Source organism: Dasypus novemcinctus, chromosome 2 (genome assembly GCF_030445035.2).
Source record: "Dasypus novemcinctus isolate mDasNov1 chromosome 2, mDasNov1.1.hap2, whole genome shotgun sequence".
Classification (NCBI taxonomy): Eukaryota; Metazoa; Chordata; class Mammalia; order Cingulata; family Dasypodidae; genus Dasypus; species Dasypus novemcinctus.
In genome coordinates this window covers 1,299,821-1,323,500 of record NC_080674.1, presented here as the reverse complement: position 1 = coordinate 1,323,500, position 23,680 = coordinate 1,299,821, and positions in this window count along the sequence as shown.

Genomic DNA, 23,680 nt, shown 5'->3' with positions numbered 1-23,680 from the left:
CGTGCTCCTGTGGGTGCTCACACTCCCATGGGGCGACGTGCTCCTGTGGGTGCTCACACTCCCATGGGCGACGTGCTCCTGTGGGTGCTCACACTCCCATGGGGCGACGTGCTCCTGTGGGTGCTCACACTCTCATGGGGCGACGTGCTCCTGTGGGTGCTCACACTCCCATGGGCGACGTGCTCCTGTGGGTGCTCACACTCCCATGGGCGGCGTGCTCCTGTGGGTGCTCACACTCCCATGGGCGGCGTGCTCCTGTGGGTGCTCACACTCCCATGGGCGGCGTGCTCCTGTGGGTGCTCACACTCCCATGGGCGGCATGCTCCTGTGGGTGCTCACACTCCCATGGGCGGCGTGCTCCTGTGGGTGCTCACACTCCCATGGGGCGGCGTGCTCCTGTGGGTGCTCACACTCCCATGGGCGGCGTGCTCCTGTGGGTGCTCACACTCCCATGGGGCGACGTGCTCCTGTGGGTGCTCACACTCCCATGGGCGACGTGCTCCTGTGGGTGCTCACACTCCCATGGGGCGACGTGCTCCTGTGGGTGCTCACACTCCCATGGGCGGCGTGCTCCTGTGGGTGCTCACACTCCCATGGGCGGCGTGCTCCTGTGGGTGCTCACACTCCCATGGGCGACGTGCTCCTGTGGGTGCTCACATTCCCATGGGCAACGTGCTCCTGTGGGTTCTCACACTCCCATGGGGCGACGTGCTCCTGTGGGTGCTCACACTCCCATGGGCGACGTGCTCCTGTGGGTGCTCACACTCCCATGGGCGACGTGCTCCTGTGGGTGCTCACACTCCCATGGGGCGATGTGCTCCTGTGGGTGCTCACACTCCCATGGGGCGACGTGCTCCTGTGGGTGCTCACACTCCCATGGGTGACGTGCTCCTGTGGGTGCTCACACTCCCATGGGGCGATGTGCTCCTGCGGGTGCTCACACTCCCATGGGCGGCGTGCTCCTCTGGGTGCTCACACTCGCATGGGGTGACATCCTCCTGGGGAGGCAGGGCTTCCCTGCCTTGAGTGCATTCAGGCCTCCGTGTGATTTCCCTTTTCTAGATTCTGCAAAATGTCTCCTTTGCTATTTCAGGCATGTGGGCCTGCTCTAAGTCCCTCTGCCTCCCCTCCCCTCCTCTCCCCCTTCTCCCCTTCCCTCCTCTCCTTCTCTCCTCTCCCTCCCCTCCTTCCCTCCTCCCTTGTGTCCATTCACTCTGAGTTTTTCTGTGTCTGCTTGTATTCTCACTAGGTGGCTCCAAGAACCAATCCTGAGACCTTCTGGAGTGAGAGAGAAGTGATTATGCTCTTGCGCCATCGACTCCCTGTTCTGCTACGTCTTCTTAATTTCTCTCTTCTGTGTCTCTTGTTGTGTGCTCTTTCTTCGCCAGCTCTCCACGTTGGCCAGCGCGCCTGTGCAGGGCAGCTTTCCCGTGCTGGGTGCCCCCCCACACAGGACAGCACTCCTGCATGGGGTGGCATTCCTGTGTGGGCTGGCACTCCTGCAGAAGGCTGCATTCCTGCGTGGGCTGGCACTCCGTGTGGGCCAGCTCGCTGTGTAGGCCAGCTTGCTCTCACCAGGAGGCCCTGGGCATCGAACCCAGGACCTCCTATATGGTAGATGGGAGCCCAGTTGATTGAGCCACATCCATTTCCCTCCCTTTCCTTTTATCAGTGAATTTATGGAAGAGAAAGATAGTGATGGACATTCCTAGCCAGGATTGGGGCAAGTGGGTAAACAGGGAATGAGAGCAAAGAAGGTTGGCTGGTTAGAAGCAGGAAAGGAGCACATAGCTCCCCGTGGAGTTGTGGGGTCATTTGGGGAGATGCTGAGGCGTGCAGTTACTCACGCTGCCCACTAGGTGGTACCATCCTCCCAAGACAGTTTGGTTGCTGTCTGAAATGGGTGGGGGATGGGGGTAACAGAGGTGGGGGTAGAATCCCCTCGGGATGGGTGATGTACAGAAACTGAGGTGGCTGGTGGTGTGTGGCTGGATGTATGGAATTTGGGATGACCCAAAATTGGATGGTTATTGGTTAGGGAGTGTCTGTAATTCTCCTCCCCTTTTTAGAGTACATCTCTTAATGAGTGAAGATAAACAATTATAACAGAGGAAAACTTCTGATCTAAAATTTTGCCTGGGTTCCAATGCCAAATGTAAGCACTTCTATGTTCTCTATCAATGGAAGATTTGATCAGCATCTAAATGGATGAAAATTAAGAAGAAAAAAAAACACAAACACACAACTATGTTAGCGATTGGACTATAGCAAGCACCAGAGTTCATGCACATTGATGTGTTTAGTCCTTGCAACAGTCCTGTAAAGTAAGAACCACTGTTATTCCCTTTTCTCAGATGATAAAAATGAGTCACTGGAAGTAAGTAGCAGAGTTGGTTCCAGGGTCCGTGTTCTGAACCAAGTTCTGTTTGACATTCATTTGGTCACTGATTCAAGCCCATTCCAAGATTCCAACCCACTTCCAGTGCCTGTGAAACACGCTGTGTCCAGCATGCTTTGCTGCCTGGGCTTTGGGCATCCCCTCTACCTGCACAGCTGTCCTGATTTCCTTGTAGAGGCGAAATCCTCAAAGGCCTGGTTATGGTTAGTCCCTGCATATTGTGCTGGGGTTTGGGGTGAAATGCTGCTTCTCATTAGATAGAGGAACAGGGCACTATGTTCTCACTGTCTAGAAAAGGCAAATTTGAAAAGAGGGATGAAACAAGGCACAGTTTTGTTGTGGACTCTGTTTCATAGCCAAGAGACAGAGTGGAAGTCATTTCAAATGGTTGTCTGTGTTTTTTACAGGGTTCATGTCATAGGCTAAGCTTATATTTACTGTGCAGTTCATGTTTTGATTCCATTTGTATATCTCATTTGCCTTTTAAATGTTTTGCACTAATTATCATGAAATTATGTGTATATATATATGCATATATATATACACACACACACACTTATAGGTTTGGGTATTTTAAAACATAACCCTGCTTTATTCTTTGTAAATTGTAATTTGACTTGCTAAAAGATGGCATCTCCCTCTCTTGGCACTTGCCGCTTTCTATGTAAGCATCAGAAGCTGGGAAGGTATGGTCAACTTACAAAAATTTGTTCCTTACTGACATTATTCCAGAGTCCAAGACTGAGAAATCCCAGTAAATCTACAATGTTATTGGCAATTAAAAGATCTCTTGGAAAGCTTATGTAGAACAAAACAATTCATCATTCAAGGCTCTCTGACTTTTTTAGGAAAATCTGCCCAAGGAGCCCATACTTTCAATTTGTTCTTTATATACATTTAAGATGAAATAACCAGTAAAATAATATGTCTAATTTGGGAGCAATTACTGCTGTGTTTATTTTAAAAAGAAAAGAGGGAAGCAGATTTGGCTCAAGTGATAGAGTGTCCACCTACCATATGGGAGGTTCAGGGTTCAAACCCAGGGCCTCCTGACACGTGTAATGAGCTGGCCTATGTGCAGTGCTGATGCACGCAAGGAGGGCTGTGCCATGCAGGGGTGTCCCCCACATAGGGGAGCCCCTCGCACAAGGAGTGTGCCCCTCAAGGAGGGCCACCCCACGTGAAAAAAATGCAGCCTGCCTATGAGTGTTGCTGTACACACAGAGAGCTGACGCAGCAAGATGATGCAACCAGAAGAGACACAGATTCCCTGTGCTACTGACAAGAATGCAAGCAGACAAAGAAGAACACATAGAGAATGGAGAGAGAGAGCAGACAATGGGAGTAGAGAGAGAAATAAATAAATAAAAATAAAAATAAATCTTAAGAAAGGAAGAAAGAAAAAGAAGGAAAGAAAGAAAGGAAAAAGAAGGAAAGAAAGAAAGGAGAAAGAAAGAAAGAAAGAAAGAAAGAAAGAAAGAAAGAAAGAAAGAAAGAAAGAAAGAAAGAAAGAAAGAAAGAAAGAAAGAAAGAAAGAAAGAAAGAAAGAAAGAAAGAAAGAAAGAAAGAAAGAAAGAAAGAAAGAAAGAAAGAGGCAGATGTGGCTCAGGCAGTTGAGTGTCTGCTTCCCACACATGAGGTCTGGAGTTCAATCCCCAGCCCCAATACATTAAAAAAAAAGAAGAAGAAGAAAGAAAGGAAGGGAGGGAGGAAGAGAGGGAGGGAGAGAAGAGAAGACTATTTGGGCTGGGGAATGGATATGGCTCAAGCAGTTGAGCATCTGCTATCCATGTGGGAGATCCTGGGCTCAGGTCCCTGCACTTCCTAAAAAGAAAAGAACAAACAACAAGCAAACAAATGGAAAAATAAAAAACAAAAACTCAGGGCTGCTAATGTGGAGCTGACTTCCCTCATACAGGGTCCGGGGTTCAATCTCTTGCTCCAGTACCTCAATAATGATGATGATGATGATGATGATGATGATGATGATGATGATGATAATGCGGCCAAACCAGCAGATTTAGTTCAGGCCCCTAGCCTTGGGCCTGCATGGCAAGGTGGCTTCAGAGAGCTCTAGACTCCTCTGGACACTTTTTTTTCTAGCTCTTTCATAGACTTTACTCATCAAGGTAGATTTCCAAGCACAAAGTTCATATAGGTTGACCTTGACTCATGGACTTGGAGAAAAGAGCTGTTCTCTCTGACGTCAGCAGTGATTGGGGATTTATGACCACCCTCTGTAGTTCTCACACATAATTACATCCTCCCATTTTTCTTCATTATTCTTCTCACAGCCTAATACAGTTCTCTTAAAGACATTTTTTCACCTGAGATTTTTCAAAGAAATTGGAAGTTGATTATGAGTTTTCAGTAGGATCTCACTTCGGGTCTTCAAAATGTGCTTCACTTGTGCTCCCCTGACTTGGGGAGGCAGCGTTCTGGGTTCTCAGACTCTTGGTGTGTGTTTAGCCTCTAGAGGGGCAGAGGGGCCCCTCTTGGTTGCAATACTGAGAAGATACGCCTGTTATAGCTTGTTAGCAATGTAATGGTTAGCGGCAAAGTGTTTAAATTCATAAATCTGCCGTAGTCTCCAGAAAGGCTCAGGTGGCGAAAGGCAACCGGTCGTCCCTGAAGCTCCCGTTGCGTTCGCGGTTCTGACCTGCTGGAGCACGGTTGGTTTGGAATCGGAGCAGACATTTCAAGGTTTGAGGCGATAGCGCCGAGGTAAAGGAAGGGGCAGTTGGGTAATTCAGGGAGCCCCACTCGAGAGGGCGCATCTTAAGGAAGGCGCATTTGCCAACCGCACATGCCCTGCTTCCTGAGATTCGCCCTCTCCATCTGCTTTTGAACCACCACGACGGGGGCTCATGGGGCAGCGAGAGGAGCCAGTGCCGGCAGCTGTGCCCGAGGCTCAAGGCTCAGCCTATCAGGAACATGCCTCCAGGTCCACCCCATTCGCCAATGACTCTAAGTAAATCTAGCAATTAATTTTCTATTTAAATAGACTTTACTGGAGAGATATTATACCCAGGAAAGATATTTCCCTCCTCCTCTGTGAGTTCAATTGTCCCAAGGGTAAAAAAAAGGATGTCTAAAAGCTTCCTTTTAAATTGTTTTAGATTGTTTAAATTTTAAATTGTTTTGATAGTGTCCAGGCTTTGGAGACTATCCCAGGAGCTGGTTCTGCTGTTCCACATCCGCCTGTAGCCCTGGGTGATTACCCCGACCCGCTGAGACTCAATTTCCTCATCTGAAAAGGGCGGGAAATCCTCTACCCTGTGGCTGGTGCTGAGCATACCAGCTGGGTCCACGTGGCTGTGTTCTGGTCATTTTAACCCCTGTGCTTGCGAGAAGAGATCTAAGCCAGGACGGAAGCAAGAGCTCAGTCAGGACCAAAAGAAGAGATTCCTGTTAGGGAGCCGGGGGTTCCCACAGCACCCAGAATGTGACAGCAAATGTTTCCGAGTTCACCTTTGCCCCTCGATAGACAAGAAGTCAAGATAAATGCAAAGCATAGAATCTTGAATGGGCAGAAATCGCAGGAGGACGGAAGGACGCCAAAGGCCTCTGAAGAGCCGGCCCTTAGGGCTGACCCTGACGTGCCCAGGACAGCGGCTGGACCCTGGGGGGTGCACTCCAGATGCTCACAGGCTCCTCTGGAACAACGCTGTCAGCCCAGGCACGGCTCAGCCTCTGAACGTCGGGCTTGGGGGCAGGAGGAGCGGTGGGAGGCTGCCCCCGACAAAGGCCTGGGAGGAGGACTTTCCACCCGTGTCTATTATTAGGCGGGGCCTGTTCCGGTGGCCGAAGGAGAACTTCTGCTAAGACTCAAGGCTCCAGTTCACCAGCATTCATTGTCACTCCGGAAGTTACAATTGACCGAAGCGTTGGGCAAACCTCTCTCTGGCGATTATGAGCACAGCACGTTGCCTTTCTTTACAGAAAAAAACGGAAGAACTCTGTCTGGTTTGCTGCAAAACTAGGAAATTGTGACATGTATGGATAAACCACTTTCCATCTTAGGAGGCTTCTTCATGTGCGTGAGCACTTCCAGGGCAGTAGAGAACGAAGTAGATAGATAGACAGACAGACAGACAGACAGACAGACAGACAGACAGACAGACAGATAGATTGATAGATAGATAGATAGATAGATAGATAGATAGATAGATAGATAGATAGATAGATAGATAGATAGGTAGATAGATAGGTAGATTGATAGATAGATAGGTAGATTGATTGATAGATAGATAGATAGATAGATAGATAGATAGATAGATAGATAGATAGATAGATAGATAGATAGATAGATAGATAGATAGATACACACACACAGACTTGTATTTTAAACAATGACAGTCCATGGAAAGAATAAAGTTGCAGTCAAAGCTGGTCTCTGTTGTGAACCACTTTGGTGGCCAACCCAGGAAGTAGTGGAGTCTGACTATGCTCATCTCTTTGAGACTTTATATTTGGAAGCACCCTCAATTACTCACAACTGGGTGGTTGTGAAATGGCATCTGGGGTGAGCTACATTTGGGAACGTGAGGCAGCCCCTCAGCTCCCCTTCCTCAAAGGCTTGAGCCCATGAGGCACCTCATACGCCATTTCCTCTCAATCAAGGAGGACTTGGTCTGAAAATACCAGAAACCGTTAGGTGAATGGACTCCTTTCCAGCCTGCTCTCCAGCAGCTCCTGGCCAAGAAAGGCGTGGCTGGGAAGCCTGCTCCAGTTCCTGGTGGGCTGAGCTCCTGCGGCGAGGCCGCCCCACGGCAGGCCTGGAGGTTGGCATTGGAAAGCCCTCGTCATCCTCCCATCCCCACGGCAGGCTCAGAGCCCTGGTGGGAGAGGCCCCGTCACCTACAGACAGGTGCCCAGGGCTCTTGACCTGCAGAGAGAAGGGTCATCCCAATGCCACGGGCTGCAGACATCAGGGGTCAGCCTCTAGTTGTTTTAGTAAGGTCATCAACAGGTGGTGAACAGCTCACCAGTACTATTGCCTCTTGTGAATTAGGGTGTTTTCTACAAGAATTTCAAGATGAACTGCCCCATAACATTTATACTCAAATATAGAAAAAATAATTTTAAAGTTTCTAAGGAGAAATGCCTGAGGTATATGCTGTTTATTAACTGATCTTTGTGTCACAGAGAAGGCAAAAAAATGGGATCCAAATAAAAAGTCACTGGAAATTGATGACAATGTGGTTTGACAAGCTGTCTTTGAGTTTGAAATCTGAAATTTCAGTACCACATTAAGGCCCCAGAAAGCAATGTCTAAATAGACGTCTTTAGTGGGTAATGTATCCATTTCCACCAGAAAGTTTTATTTGCTGCCACAGACCTTAATACAACATAGAAAACACGAAAAATGTGAATGAGTCAGTTCTATCAGGTCTGCCACATTGATTTTCCATGCAAATAAGATAAGCCCAGCTAGGGTCTCTTGTCGATGCTCCTTCTCAGACTTGGTAGCCCCAATTACTTTGGGATGAGATGCGTAACTGGAGGATCGGGTGCCGGATTGAGAGTGCATCTACTTCAACATGACGCTTATCCAGGTTTGGGGTCATGAGACATAGAATGAACCCTTGCTAACTGAGCAGAGAAAGACCACATAAGGAGGCCATAACTAGTTCAGAGAGTCCTGGGTAAATTGGAGAACCAGTGAGGAATGTGGGTGAACTAGTTTCCTAAGCTGCTGTCCCAAATTACCACAACCCTTGTGGCTTAAAGCAAAGGGATTTACTGTCTTAAAGACCAGAAGTCTGGACCCCAGGTGGGGACAGGGCCATGTTTTCTTGGCTCTAGAGGAACCTCCTTTCTTCTTTCTAGTTCCTGTTGGTGGTTGCATTCCATGACTTGTAGACACAAAGCTCCAGGCCCTGCTCCATCTTCATGTGGCCTTCTCTCCTGGGTGTCACTGTCTAACCTGGTGTTCTCCTCTGTGGATCTGTCTCTTTGTCTCTTCTCCTCGTATGGACATAGTCATATTGGATTACTAGGGCTTCATCTCAGGTTGAATACATTTTTAAAGACCTTATTTCCAAATAAGGGACATTTAAGTACTGGGTTTTAGGAATTCAACATATCTAATAGTAACGGGAAAGAGAACTCATGTGAGGGTCAGGAATCACTGCTATGGGTGAGCAGACACTGCTGCTGGCCTTCCCGTGGTCCATGTGGGCAAGTCATCAACTCCCAAATGGAATTTGAGGTCTTCCTTCCAAGTTAAAGGTCTTGGGTGGGATGGTCACATGTCAAACCCCTTCCTGCCAGGAAGTTGGGAGAGGAAAGATCTCCCCACTTGGCTTCTATTGGAGAGGTCGAGAATACCAGGTCCTGCAACACGAGACCCAAGGAGGAGGTTGGGGATTGAGCAGCCCTATCACGAAAGACCCGTTAACTGAGACGGAGCTGCCGAGGGGAGGGACTGACCACTGGGAACTCGCCCCCTGGTCTCGGGAAGTCACTGGGGGTCCCTGGGACCTGTTTCCACATCTGAAAAAAAAAGAAGTGCAGAGATTAGAATAGAGCTTGATTTCTTTACAGCCCTGAATTCATCAGAGTCCTACTTAAGGATTTGCCTCAGGGCCATCCCAGGTAATACGATCCATCTTCCTTCTGCGGGGACCCAAGGGCTTAGACTCGAACTGCAGCACAGGTAGGTTTCCTATGTGTGACCTCTCCGAACGAGACAGTGAAATAGATGACCCGGGAAAGCGGCGTCCACTGCTGCTGGGCTGACGCAAGAGTTGTGCCGACTGAAAGAAGAAGATCTAAGAAGAGGAGTTCTGTGAGAGTACACGAGGATGAATATAAAACATGTAATATTACACCAAAAACATATAGGGGACGACAGACTAATAATGTAAATCATAAGGCAAAATATAGGATAACTAAAAAATTTAGAAAACTGTACAACCTAAAGTATGGACCACATAGTAAGCACAGATGTCACCTTGTTTGAAATCTATTGTCTCGGAATCTGTACATCAGTTTCAGGAAATATGATATGAATAAGCTAAAAGATTATCGCTGTGGAAGGGAAAAGGTTTTATGGTGGATCTGGGGAAGTACTGTATATTGTATAGATGAATTTCGGTGATCTAAGACTCTTGTGAAGCTGACATTATGTTGGGATTCACTTTACAGGAAGTTTTGGATCACAGAGTGGTTCAACAATGGCAGCGGAGGAATACTGATATAGGATGTTATTGACAGGATATATATGGTTGACAGGGAGTTATACAGGGCGTATGCCCAGGGTATATAGTAATGTCTAGATATACTCATAGTGAAAACAATTAAAAACAACAGCTGGGTGGGGTACTGGGCTCCTGGCCAGGGGGTCACTGTCGTGGACCCTGGGGGAGCAGCGGCAGTCCCCCAGGTGCAACGGCAAGAACCAGGAAGGAAGGAGGGCCCAACAGTGGGCTCCTGATACTAATGGCTATGCTTTTGAGCCTATACACCTGCAATAAGAACAAGGCCTAGAGTAGCACTGTGCCTGGGAGTTTCCTCCTAACAGCCCTCATGTTACTCAAATGTGACCACTCTCACAGCCAAACTCAGCATGTAGATGCAGTGCATTCCCCCAGCGTGGGACATGACAGCTGGGGATGAGCCTCCCTGGCACCGAGGGATCACTACAACATACCAGCTGAAGATGCAACTAGAAAATGACCTTGAATTAAAGGTTCAATACGGATCAGCAGAATATCCCTGTCTACATATAATAACATGACTTCAAAATGCTGTTTGACCTAATGGAAGGGGGAAATGGAAAGGAGAAATGAGATTATAAGGCTATGAGTCTCTAAAAAAGAGTCTGGAGGTTGTCAGAAGGAATGCCCTTATGCACAACTGAGCAGAGTCTAAGAGACAGATAAAGTAGATACAACCCCAGGTATTGGTTCTTTTGAGGGATGAAGAGACCCACAGATTCTATGGTCATGGCAGATGGGGTTCACTGCCATGGCAGATGGCCCTTCTTTGGAGCTGGTGTTTCTGCGTGATGGAATTGGACTCAGAGGGGATCTCTTTTCACAAGACTTGCATGCTACTTTATTGGAATTGTAGTTGGTGCTGGGTTTAAGATATATGTAGGGGATTTGAATCTCTGGACTGATAATATGACACCCAGGCCCAGAGCCTCAACAGACTTCAGCTCCTACACTTTGATTTATTGGACTTACCCCACTCAGCTAACATGGAGTTGAAGAATGTCAACCACCACACCATGGAGCCTAGAGTGTCTACAACTGAAAGCAGGAGGAGTGCATCCAGTATCCATGTGGAATCTAAGCCCCCACTTGGCATAGATGTGCAATGGACACAACCAATCCAATGTCCACAGAGAAAATGTGAAATGTGTGTGGGAAGGGTAGCCATGGTGGCTGCTGGGTTTGGGGAATGGAAGGAAGAGATGAGATGTGGAAGCGTTTTCGGGACGTGGAGTTGTCCTGGGTGGTGCTTCACGGACAATTACGGGACATTGTAGATCCCCCCAGGGCCCACTGGATGGAACGTGGGAGAGTGTGGGCTATGATGTGGACCATTGACTACGAGGTGCAGTGATGCTCAGAGATGTACTTACCGGGTGCAATGGATGTGTCACGATGATGGGAGAGAGTGTTGCTGTGGGGGGAGTGGGGGGTTGGGGCGGTGGGGTGGATTGGGCCCTCATATTTTTTGAATGTAATTTTTAAAAATAAATAAATAATTTGGAAAAAAAAAAAAAGGTTAGCCTACACCAGACCAGACGTCAGAATTGAGGGAGAAGAAAGAGACATTCACACACAAGAGAGGACGGTCAGCGCAACCGGTTCAGATTGCAGGAGGCTTTTTAGGGGAGTCGTCAATAGGTTGTCCCCACCTCAGCTTCGACTGCTGTCACGCTGAGCTCCCTGGCAGCTGGGCATGCCTCCCCTGTTCCCTCAGTTTTGCATTTGAGATCGTGGGCTCCTTCCTGGGTGGAACTGTCCTGCTGAAACACTCCTATCTAATGGAAGGAGCAGCCCACTGCTGGAATTTTAGGGGGCTGGTTCATAAACCCCCATTCCCTTCTCTCCCCATCAAAACACCGGTAAAAAATTAACACATGGGATGGAAACAAGCTATCCCTAGTAATTCTGATGAGGCTGATTGGAAAAGACGCCTTAGATCCACAGCCCAAAGGGTTTATCAATGCTTAACTGCAGAAAGAGACTAACAACATGCCTGACATGTGGGTATCAGGCCTAGATAGCATGGCAGAAGTGGGCACCCACAGGCCCAGATGGCATGGCAGAAGTGGGCACCCACAGACCTGGATGGCATGGCAGAAGTGGGCACCCACAGGCCCGGATGGCGTGGCAGAAGTGGGCACCCACAGACCTGGATGGCGTGGCAGAGGTGGGCACCCACGGGCATGGATAGCGTGGCAGAAGTGGGCACCCACAGACCTGGATGGCGTGGCAGAGGTGAGCACCCAAGGGCACGGATGGTGTGGCAGAGGTGGGCACCCCACTAGCCGGCAGCTCAAGTGGAGGGGGTGCTGCAGAGCAGAACCAGATTGGATCCTCTCAAATTCGGCAGTTAGCTCAGTCCTCGTCCCCTCCCAGAGGGTAGGGAGGGTGGATAGAGGCAGGAGTGCGGCTGAGGTGGAAGCAGCCAGCCAGGAGGATGGGGCCTCTGCTGCCTCTTAAAGGATGGGTGCTGCAGATGGAAATCGTACGCCTCCGTGGCACCGCAGCCCATAAAAGTCATCTAGCCAAGTGTCTGGCAGGTAGGGAGTGCTAAAATACTAGCTATTACAGTTATCATTTAAAAAGTTTTAAAGCTTCACTCATCATCCCAACTAGCAACCTTTGTTCCTTGTCTATCATTACAAGGAGTGGAATTTATAAAAATCAAATGGTATTTTACTGTAGTATTCTAAAGAGTGATTTGCAAGTGAGAGGAGGTGGCGGACTTGGCCCAGTGGTTAGGGCGTCCGTCTACCACATGGGAGGTCCACGGTTCAAACCCCGGGACTCCTTGACCCGTGTGCAGCTGGCCCATGCACAGTGCTGATGCACACAAGGAGTGCCGTGCCATGCAAGGGTGTCCCCCGTGTAGGGGAGCCTCACGCACAAGGAGTGCACCCTGTAAGGAGAGCCACCCAGTGCAAAAGAAAGTGCAGCCTGCCCAGGAATGGTGCCCACACGCAGAGAGGTAACACAAGATGACGCAATAAAAAGAAACACAGATTCCCGTGCTGCTGACAACAACAGAAGCGGACAAAGAAGATGCAGCAAATCAACACAGAGAACAGACAACTGGGGTGGGGGGGAGAGGGGAGAGAAATAAATAAATAAAATTAATCTTTAAAAAAAAAAAAGAAAATGAGATGAAAACTTAAGATAAAATATGATGTCATTTTTTTGGGTAAATATTCAGAACCTGGTCTCATTTTATGCATAATCCCCAGGAAATCAAATTTATGAAGGGGACTAGGGGCAGCAGACAGTGTTGCCAATTGAATTTTGTCATGAAAATTTCAAAGAAAATCTCACCTTTTGTAATGTGTGTGTCTGTTTTTCTCTCCATTCCAGGAATTTTTAAATTCAGTGTTTAGCCACTTTATCAATCTGTTTCTCATAAATGAGAAAAGTGGCGAGACACTGGACCTGTCCTGTCGGCAGCTGGAGCGTAAGCACAGCTCTTAGCGCGTGTCCGAGCTGGCCGTGGAGGGCCCGGGGGATGGACAAGGGTGAGGCACTCACGAGGCTAATGCCCAGGGCAGCTCGGCCAAAGCCGGATAGAAACTTCTTTGAAAAGACCTTGCCTTTTGCCCCCAGTTGGCCAGGCATTTGATGCTAGCCTTAGGCAGATTTTCATCGCCCCCGAATCACAGTGAACTGCTTCGACGGAGGCGAAGTCATAGACGTTTGATGAATAATTAAATATAAATTATATAAGTAAAGATGAGAACACGAGGCCCCAAGAAGGAGTGGGAAAACAGCTGCAGGTCCGTTTATTTCCCCAGCGCCGCCGCAGGCAGCACTGCCCCTTGGCTACTGCCGGCTTGACCCCTGCTCTCCATATATATTTAATGCCTTTCTATGGTCCAGAGCATAAGAGAAATGTGCCCTTCTCTTTTCGTTCATTAGAAAAGCAAAGACAATAATTGAATAGCAAAGTAGTTAAACAAAAATTTAAATTGGCCGATGGCCATTGCAGGGCTGACGTCCCCGCTGGGTTTCCTAAGGCTCCCCCGGGTAGAGAAGCTCGCCTCCCGGGGACAACCTGCTCAGGTGGGGGCTCAACCACAGGGCAGCTCAGCGCTGAAGGCCAAAGGGGCCTCTTGGCAGCCTGTCGGCACTGGGACCGGGGCCCCGGGGGCCATCGCTGACCCTCCAAGCACCCTGGGAAGCCTCTGCTGCTTGGCCAGCACTCGACCCCGAGGCTCTCCCAAGCGCCGCCGTGGAGGTCTCGGCGTGAAGGCGGCTGAGGATGGATCGCATCTGCGCGTCCCCACTCTGTGCCACAGCCCGATCTCGGGACGAAGCCCAGAGGTGCATCTGGCAGCCAACTCTGTCTCTCTCAACGCACACGTGTGTGCACATCTGCAATGGCCGAATGAGTGCGCTCTCCGAATCCCGCCAGCACCACCCATCGCACGACCGCAGGGAGTGCCACTCGCCCGCGGCCTCAAGCTCGTGCTCCTCGGGCGTCAGGACTCAGCCTGCTGGTCTGAACCCGACGGCTTGGAAGGGACAGCCTGGAGGGGGACGGCCTGGAGGGGGAGGACCTGGACGGGACAGCCTGGAGGGGACAGCCTGGAGGGGGCAGCCTGGAGGGGGAGGGCCTGGACGGGACAGCCTGGAGGGGACGGCCTGGAGGGGGGACGGCCTGGAGGGGGAGGGCCTGGATGGGACAGCCTGGAGGGGATGGCCTAGAGGGGGCAGCCTGGAGGGATGACCTGGAGGGGGCAGACTGAAGGGGGAGGGCCTGGACAGGACAGCCTGGAAGGGACGGCCTGGAGGGGGGCAGCCTGGAGGGGGAGGGCCTGGATGGGACAGCCTGGAGGGGACGGCCTGGAGGGGGGCAGCCTGGAGGGGGAGGGCCTGGATGGGACAGCCTGGAGGGGACAGCCTGGAGGGGGGCAGCCTGGAGGGGGAGGACCTGGACGGGACAGCCTGGAGGGGATGGCCTGGAGGGGACGGCCTGGAGGCGACGGCCTGGAGGGAGGAGGGCCTGGACACTGGAGGGTACGGCTGGAGCCTGGAGGGGACGGCCGGAGCGGCTTAGGAAGGCCGTCAGGGTCCGGCATCTTGCTCTGCTTTGTCCTGTGCGCGGCTCTGTTTATTTCCCTGTGTTGGTGACGGTTATTCATTTAACTCCAGGAGCAGAAGGAATGTGGCGTGCGGGGGTGTGTTTCCGTTTGGGATTGACCCCCTCCACACAAGGCCACGCAGGAGCGGCCGGTCTGCCCCATTGGCTCCTCTTCCATGAACAGAGGGGCCGCCGGGTCATGCCAGCTCTCCAGCTTCCACACACGGTGACCGTCCAGCTGGAAGCTGGGCAGGCGCAGGTCCCTCCTCTGGGAAGCGCAGGGCAAGCTGTCCTGGTGCCCTCAGCGCTGGCCACTGCCTGCCTGAGCCATCGGCCGCTCTCCCTGGGCTGCTGGCTCGCCTTCCTCCTGGAGAGCCGTCCTCAGCCTTGTCAGTCTGTCCACAGCAGCACCTGGATGTAGGGGTCTCTTTTCACAGTGCTGGGGACAGCCATCAGCTCTCAGAAAACTTCCATGCACTGCTCTGCTCTTGGATAAATAGTATGCTGCTGCTTTCTTTTTTTGACTTGTCATTTTCAACTAATTTTAGACTTACAGAAAAGTGACAGAAAGAACAGAGTCCAGTCTCCCTCTCACCCAGCTTCCCCGGGTATTAACATCTTAGGCAATCAGAGCGCAACAGTGATGAGCTGGGTAATTAACAGTGGCACCCTGCTGCTGACCAAACCAGGGGGGAGGAAGTGTGCAGGCACCCAGAAATAAGACAGACTCACAGCGGGCGCCCCTGGCCAGGGCGGGCCGAGAAGGGCGCTCGCTGCCTCCTTTCTAGGCAATCCTTGCAAAACGCACGCCGTCATGCCAAGCGTGAGGAAGCACCAGACAAGCCCAAGTTGAGGGCACTTTACAAAATACCTGACCAGGGCGCTTCAAAAATGTAAAGGTCATAAAAAACAAGGAGGGACGCGGGCCCCTCCTATTGGAGGAGATGAGGGTGCGTGCCAGCTGCGGGCAAAGTGGCATCCGAATTAAACTCTGCGGCAGGGAAAGGACAGCAGGAAAACCGGTTTCCTGGAGTCAATAACATTGACATTTTCCGTGGTATATCCCTTAAAAAACGTATCCATACACAAAAAATGAGCCTACTATATCAGAATCAGGTGATATTTAATACATGCTCCCTTAAAAAGTTTTCAAAGGACTAGTTATTGAAAACATTTATGAAGACAGTTTTTCCAAAGGGAAACGAAAAAAATGCAGATATTTATAGACACACTTGTTTTGTTTTGAAGAATGGACCACTCAGAAGGGATTTACAACCATTGAATAGAATATATTGTTGCTAGTTAAAAGAGAGATAAAATACAGTCCATATTCTACCCTCTTGAAGAGAACCAGAGAAAAATGTTTTTTATCAATAACTAGCTACCCAGAGCTAAACATTGAGTAAGGTTATGGGAATGCAAATAGCTTGGATTCAAGAGTGCTTAGAAAAGAAAAGAGGAAATGCCAGAGCTTTATTGCAAGCAGCTCTTTGGAAAAGTGTAAAGAATCTGCTCTATTTAACTGAAACATAATTCCTCACAGTTATCCAACTTCCAAGCACTACAAATAGGCAGCATGCTTTTTGCACAATTGAAATAACTATTTTCTTCTGAAATGATGAAAGTAAGAAATATTCATTGTGAACAAAGAAAATTAGCAAGCGCAAAAATGTAAGAAAAAAAGAAACTTACTGACCCAATTTTTATCACCCAAAGTTAATCTCTGCAAAGCTCTAAATTAAACCAGATTTTCTTCAGGTCTTGATTTTTTTTTCTTTTGCTTAGGTCCTTATACATTTAATTAAAATGACATAATTCTATTTTATAACTTTTAATATAAAAATATATTGTGAGCATTTTTCCACATCAATAAATAAAGATCTTCACCTTTACTTTGATGACTACCAAGAATTCTATTGTAAAGCTGTATCACTCTTTATCCACCAAAGGCCTATTTTTGGAAATCTAAGCTATTTCAAATTTTTCACTATTACAAACATTGCTAATGTGAACATCCTTAAGCAAAAACCTTTGCACATCTGTTCAATAGTTTTGCATGAATTCCTAGAAATGGAAATATTGCAGAATATGCAGATCTTTAAGGCTTTGCAAAAAATATTGCCAAATTACCCTCCAGAAAGTTTGTCCTGATTTATATTCTCATCAATAGTGTATGAGAATACACTTCTTTCCCACATTTTTTACTACAATAGATATAGTCATTTCTCAAACCTTTGAAGCTAATAGAGTAGATGGAAAAATACTATCTCTGTTTAAACTTGTATCCGTGTAAATTTGATGTCTATTAAGTAGCACATTTCTTTAGATGCTTAATTGAAATTTACGTTTTTTCCTTTGTAGATGATCTTTGTATGTCTTCTGTCTATTTTACTATTAGGGCCTTTTATTTTTTAGTTTTTTTTAATTTATTCTTAAGAGATTTTATATAGTGAGGCTATTAACTCTTTGAATACCAGCTGGTTTTCAAATTCATTCTTTCCTGGAGTCAGCCAAACATTTCCAATTTGTGCAGCCTTAGAGTTCTCCTTAGTTTCAGCAAGGTAGGAAGGAAACATCCAGTTGAAGAAGCCTTTGGCCCAACCTTCGTCAGAATCTCAGAAACAGAGAAGGGTGACGCTGGACTGTGGGCTTTGTGGTGGAAAGGGCCCCATTTCGGAGGCTGCAGGCGTGGCTTTCAAAGCTGGCTGGATCTCCCACTTCTGCTCATGGGCCTGCGAGCAGGGGCGCCGGTGCGTGGCCCGCTTCTCCGAACTTCATTCTCCTGCAGTGTCCCTGCTGCCGAGGCCACTAACGAGGCAGGCGGCGCCTGCGTGCCCGGCATGGGGTTTCAGCTGCTAGCACGAGTGTCCTTTCCTTCCCTGCCTTGCAGATCCACAAAACTAAGTAAAAACGGAAACCAGAAGAATCCGAAGACTCGCCCCAAAGCCTGTCCTGCTCCTCATGGTCGCACAGGAGGCCAAGAGAAGCCTGTTTTTTTGCTGCTTGGTTCCAGGTGGAACGCTCTCCTCTAAGGCCCCTGGTGGCCGCGCTGCCCGCCAGCTCCAAGGCGAGGTGGCCTAGCGCCCCGAGACCCACCCTTCCAGGCAAGCGCGGCAGATGCCGCGAGGCGGGGGGCCGCCCCCCGACAGGGCCCCGGGGCCCAGCCCAGGTGTCTCAGTGACCCCGGTTCACCGGGAGCCGCCGGTTTCCTGCGCCGGCCGCGTCCTGCCGCCCCGGTCCGGCCCCGGGGACCGGGATGTGAAAGTCTGGAGGCTAATTGCCAGAGAAAGGAAACAGGACCCGTGCTGGGCGAAAGCACAGAGCCGGAGAGAACCTGACCGGAGGACTTGATCAAACACGACTCTCCCCATGACAGGGTGTGTTTCCTGGAAATAACAAAGGCGCGTTCCCAGGCGGCACGCGTCTAGACCGAGGGGCCGCCGGCCAGCCCGCCTGCGCTTGGGCACCGTCCCCTGCGTCCTGGCTGGGCCATGTCGCGGCCTGCTGTGGGGCGCCAGCCCTGTTGGGGACCCGGCGTCTCTCGGCAGGCCCAGGCCGGCACGGCCCCCGGATCATGGCTGCCACGTGCCCCCCGCATTCTAGATGCCGCCTCCTCCCTGGGTGGAGGATGCCCTGCCCTCCCACCCAGAGAGGCAGGAGAGAGGCCGGCACAGACCGAGGCCGCAGAGCGCGCTTGCTGGCAGAGTGTCCCTAAGGGGCCCCCCCTGGCACGCCCCCTTCCAGCTCCTTTGGGCCTGAAACCCCAAAAGGCGAATCCCAGGCCTTGCAGCACCCACCGGACTGTGCACACGTCTGACTTGGAGGGGGTGGTCTCAGAGGACAGGTAGGTGGCCCAGGCCCCCACTTCCAGCCCAGGTAGGACTCAGGTGCCTCTTTCTGGGCCCCCACGGCCCCCACCAGGCCTGGGCACCTCTGGCCTCAGACCCTGCCGAGTTGTGCGTTCCCCATGGACTCCATCGCCTGGAGGGGACCCGGGAAGTGTGGCTACTGGGTGCTCAGGGCCCATCCCTGCTCACCTGGGCAGCCAAAAGAGGCAACCCCACAGGTGCTCAGAGTGAGGCGGGCGGGGTGGAGAAGAGGTAGGAAGAGGGCCGGCAGGGCTTCTGGATCCTGGAGATCTGCCCACTGCTGCCCTCCAAGTTTGCTCTCGGCTGGCACTGCTGGAACAAGGCTGCTTCCCCCAGCGCACCCCAGTCGTAGGCTCAGGTGGCCTGAAGGCTGTGTGGGCTTCCTGGTATCCCGCAGAGGGGCCATGCTCTCCGGGGACGCCTTTGGAAAACCTCAGTCCCCGGATGCTTCGCCCCCACACCTGCTCTGGTCCCTGGCGTCACCCGGCAGTCTTCAGGAAGAAGCCCCCTCCCCTCCAGTGGCCTGGATTTACCCTCACGGAGTAGGTATCAGAGGTTTGCTGACTTCACAGTTGTTTGCAAAGCTGTAAACGTAAAAGTTGGCTGCCCACGGGAGCCGCCCTTTAGAACATTCAGCAGGTTGTGGAGGGCATCGGCCCGGAGGCTCCCAGGGTCCCACGGCCAGGCTGGGCAGCTCCACAGGCAGATGCCCCCCCCCACCCCAGCCCCCATCACTGACTGCAGACCTATGGGAGCTCCGGAGTCCACCCCCTGCTTCTCCCATGGGCTGGTACAGGTGCTGAGCTCCCCTTCCAGAGGAGCGAGGACAGCAAGTGGCATAGAATGGAAAGGATTCATTTCTTCAGCCTCGTCCTGGAAGTCTGTGGGCATCATGTCCTCCGGGATCTAGAGCAAAGTATCGTTTTGGTGACATGCAAGCAACTAGTCAATGTCATGGGCCTCGTCCTGTCACCCTCCAAACCAAAGCCATCCCAGCTGCGGGCCGTAGGCGGGCTGCCCGTGGCCGGGTTTGATTTGTAAGTCATCGTCAAGGTAAGATAAGTGGAGAAAAGAGGCGATGTCCCCACTGCCTGCTCTTTTGAGGGATCCCTGCGCCAGATCTCCTGCAGATCCGTCCTGTCAGATGGGGACTTGCTGGAGCAACTTCTCCAGCCGTGAGTGGTCCTTGGATAGGGCAATGAAAAGACATTTCCTGTGCTGTGCGGTGTAATAAGAGCTACAGATCTGACTCGAGCTGTGAGCTGCAAGAGAGGAAATTGGAATGCGCAGAGACAGCTCGCAGTAATTAATCATCGGACGCCGGGGCCTGTCAAAGCCCTTCCCCGGGCTGACACTGCTGTCAGTTACCGCCAGCGCTGCGCCATCTGTAATTGTTTAAAATATCGCCCGATACCTGAGTCCACATTTTTAACACTTATGCTTCATTGAGGCCTCCCCAGTATCACTCTGTAAAGTAAGCCTCTTGCCAGGAGGCCGGGCGGCTTGTGTCAACATCTAAACAAAACATCGCTGGCCTACCTGAGCAGTCAGCAAAACCCCTGAGCTGTGAAATAAAATCCTAATACCGCTGCCTCCATTTCCCTTTGAAATTCCAGCTGCAGGCCCCAGCTCTGCCCCGGAGTGAGCTGAGAGTAAGAAGAGCTGGTTGCATTTCAGTGCAGTGAATGCAAATGAGAACAAGCAATGCAGGACAAAAAGGACTTCCCCACGCTTGCTTTCAAAACGCACTCCCTCGCTGCAATTAGTGTAATTAGTTGTGTTCACACTAAGCCATGCAGCTACGCCTTTGCTTTCAGAAGGTTTGTGTCTGTGTGTGTCCTTGTGTGCAAACTCCAGAAAGAAGGATACAGACCAGAATCAGCCAATTTGAAAAGTCATGTGTTAATTAGCACCGGTGAGTCTTTCTAACCTTTTCTAATTACACATGTAAAAAAGGACTGTGTTTATTTTATGGACCTATGGCATGGATAGTGAAATTCTTAGCTAGAATAAATCCCACGATTAAATAGAAAAAGAGGAAGGACAACTCCGTCTAATAGAGGAATTCCAAAAAAGCTGTGTAAATATGCTTCTTTCCAAGAAGTGGAGTTTATCTCTACCCCCCACCCCATGAGTGTGGACTCAGCGACTTGCTTCCAAAGACCAGCAGCTTACAGTGGAGAAACTGGCCACCCCCGCCTCGGCCAGTGGAGAAGGGTGACGTTGCCCGGCTGTCAAGCCAGCATCAGGCGCCCTCCACTCGGGGAGACGAGATGGCCCCTTCACCTCCGTGGTCTTCTTCCCCAAAACATGAGCCCCGATCTCGTCATTAGGGAGCCTCCGCCAAACCCGCCCTGAGCCAAACCTGCTACGAAATGCCTGATCAAACCGCGAAGCTGTAACTGGAACGTGTGATCCTGGGTCAGAGGAAGGACGCGGGTGGGAGAACTGGTGGGCCCCAACAAGGGCTGTGTGCTGCGGATACATAGTGTCGGACCTGTGTTGGTATCTTGGTTTTGACCAATGGGCCACGGCTGCATGAGACGAGGACATTCGTGGAAGCCGGGTGAAGCTGGAAGGGGGCTCTCGGAACTCTGTGAATGTTCTGAAAATCAGAGGTCATTTTTTAAAATGCCTGCTTAAGACTCAGATAAAAAAGTGGTTTCTAAAATTCAGAGCACGTACAAGTGGAGCTGTAGGGTGGCGCCTCCCTTCTTGAAAGGACGTGCGAGGGCCGTACCCATGGACCCTGGCTCCTGGAATTCAGGTGTCTTCGATTGCAATAGATGGCATGGTATCCACTCAAAAGTTGTGGCTTGTTCCCTTCGGGAGGCTCTTCTGTTTTCCAGGTCACTTGCTACTAGGAAAATTCTATGGAAGTTTGACCTCCTCTTCTACTTTCCACAGAAACCAACAGTTGACACAACAGATAGTAAATAAAAGCACAGTTTTCTTCCCCTCTATTTGGAGAGTTGCATATGAGTTTAAAGTATTCCCTTTAAATTAATCTATTTATTGTTCCCAAAAAGTTTGTAACCAGGGACTACAGGTTAGCAGTCAGAAGCCTTGGTATGGTCTCAACAATCCCAAGGCATGTGTTTATGTTGGGAACGTCTGGTGTCACTTGGTTTCAATTTTTGCTTTTTTTGTTTTTCTTTGTGTAGACTGGAGGCTCCTTGATGCCCATCTCTTCCCCGTCCCTGGCCATGGACACTTCTTTCCAAGCAAATCACCACAGTTCATGATGATGCTTGGTCAGTGGGGTCACTCCCTCCATGTGCTGTCATTTGACCTCTCCCCAGCTGTCCAGTACTTTGCAGGACGTTGGGAGTTTTTATCCCAACATGTCAAATGGCCTCCCTTTGAGCTTACCTTAATTGCTGTCCAAAATTACTGCAGAAAAGCTAAGTGCTCTCAAGTCATTCCAGGTACACGGAGCCCAAGATGCCAACTCAGGCATGTGGACCCCGAGAAGAAGGGGCATGAGCACAGAGGCTTTAAAGACACTGCTTCCCAGAACCTCAACCTCCAGATGCATCTTTCTGAAAACTGATCTGCTTTTCTCTCCCTTTCCAGTGACCCTTTTCCCACTCCACCAGAGGAAGTTGTCTGTCTTTCTGTCTGCACCTTAGCCATGGCACATTGTCCCTCCAAGGTATTTGGGCTCAGAATCCTCTTTAAGTCTTGTGCTTCCCTCTTCTTTGTAGTCATCCAATTTAAAGGAGAAAACAGGTTGAGTTGCCAGCTGACCAGTAAAATAATTTTGATGATAGTTCACTATGTGATATTTGGTCTAGAACTCCAGGTTTCAGAGAATTGAAAGATATTGCTCTACCAAAACTTTATCTAGTCACTCGACTTTTATGTGCTTTCAATTATAGCAGCAACCAAATGAATATATTTGAAGCATGTTTCATTTCAGCATTAAGTAATATTATCAATAAACATCCGTTTTATTTATAGAGGCCTTTCTAATAAAAATGTACTTTTATGTTTAATAACTTTTAGATGTATAATATGTTCTTATTGCTTTCAAATTTCAACAAATAATTTTTCTTATGATTACTAAATCCAGAAGAAAAAGTTACAGAAAATTAGGAAAAAAATAAAATTTCAATTTTAGACATATTTTCATTGTGGAGAAGAATGATCGAGTGATCAAAAAATGATGGAAGAGCAATGTATTACAGTAGATAAAATTATAAGTGTAAATATAATGAAATAGGAGTTAAAGGAAAATAAGATAAGCAAAATTTTTAACAGTTAAAGAAGAGGTTGTATGTTTTTTCATAGATGATGGTGACTAGCAATTTATTGTCATAATTAAATTTTGCAATTTCTTTTGTGTTTTTAAATAAAAGCCAGTGGGTATCCAATCAGTCAAAAGAGTGAAGAAACAATTTTATTTTAAAAGAGTAATATTGTAATTCACCAAGGATTATATACTTTGCAACTCAGTGGTTATGATGGGAAATTTTAAATGTCAACATAAAGATGTATAAAGGATCATACAATAGTTAAAAAGTTACTCTCTGGGGACAGGATGAGAACAGTTTGGAGAATGTGCTGCAGGAGTGGCTGCAGTTGGTACCTTGGGAGTGCCTGGGTGTGCCTTGGCATCCCTCCAGCTGCTTTGCACTAACAGCTGACCCCTGAAATGACTGTGATGCAGTTGGCAGGGCAGAGGCAAATGGGCCCTGAGTCCTGGTTCCATCCTTGGATAACAGAATCAGACAGCTCCTATTCCTAGCTGGAGGAGTGAGATGAATTCTGCATGCATTTTAGACATCATGTAGATGATGTTAAGACAGCAGTGGCTTTTTTGATGTTTACTGTGAAATACACACATACACACACACAAAAAAACACCACCTTAACAATATGTTTGACATCAAGCCTTTAACTCAGTCTAAATCAGATCTTTAATCATTTACTTTTTCAATCCCATGAGCATCATAGTCATTTGGGAAGCTGTCAGAAAATGTTGTGGTTTTCAGAACTTTTTAGTTTGTTTCCATTTTTATATTCCCTTGGCACTTAATCAAGTTCCATCAGTTTCACTTGACTTTTACATGAAGTGTGTGAAAGATGAGTTTTTCCCTACTCTCACGGTATA